Source organism: Trichechus manatus, unplaced genomic scaffold (assembly GCF_000243295.1).
Source record: "Trichechus manatus latirostris isolate Lorelei unplaced genomic scaffold, TriManLat1.0 scaffold00137, whole genome shotgun sequence".
NCBI lineage: Eukaryota > Metazoa > Chordata > Mammalia > Sirenia > Trichechidae > Trichechus > Trichechus manatus.
In genome coordinates this window covers 3,152,253-3,152,810 of record NW_004444073.1, presented here as the reverse complement: position 1 = coordinate 3,152,810, position 558 = coordinate 3,152,253, and positions in this window count along the sequence as shown.

Genomic DNA, 558 nt, shown 5'->3' with positions numbered 1-558 from the left:
CACCCCACTGGAAGGTGAGGAGCAGAGGAAGCAAGGCCTGGACCCCTCCCCATTACCAGCAGCTTCCTTTCTACCCCACCCCCCACCTTGCTTCCCCAGAGCTCCTTTCTGCCGGCTGGAAAATTTCTCTGAGCTCCTTGTCATCTCTACTCTTTCTCCTGTGTGGACTGCTCAGCAACCCCCACCCCCCGCCATCTCCCGTTTACTCTAACTCTGGCCCCCAGTCTCACCAGTTCCTACCAATATTAGAAACAATTTCAGTATCTTTCCAATACTGAGCCTCTCATTGCCTTGACATCTTCATCTCTGGGATCTACATCCCTATTCCATGTTAGCTGTCTACTCTTATGGTCTCACTCTGTACCTCTCATTACCCCAACCTGACTTGGCCTCTGCATTTTAAAACTCAAAAATCCCACTCTCCACTTCTAACCTCCAATGCCTCCAGGTCTCTTCATTACTCCACCTCCAGGCACTCTTGGGCCCCCGGTTCCCTCCAATTCTCACTCAGGTGCCAGGACCCATCACTGCAAACTCTTTTCTGCCAGGATCCCCAGC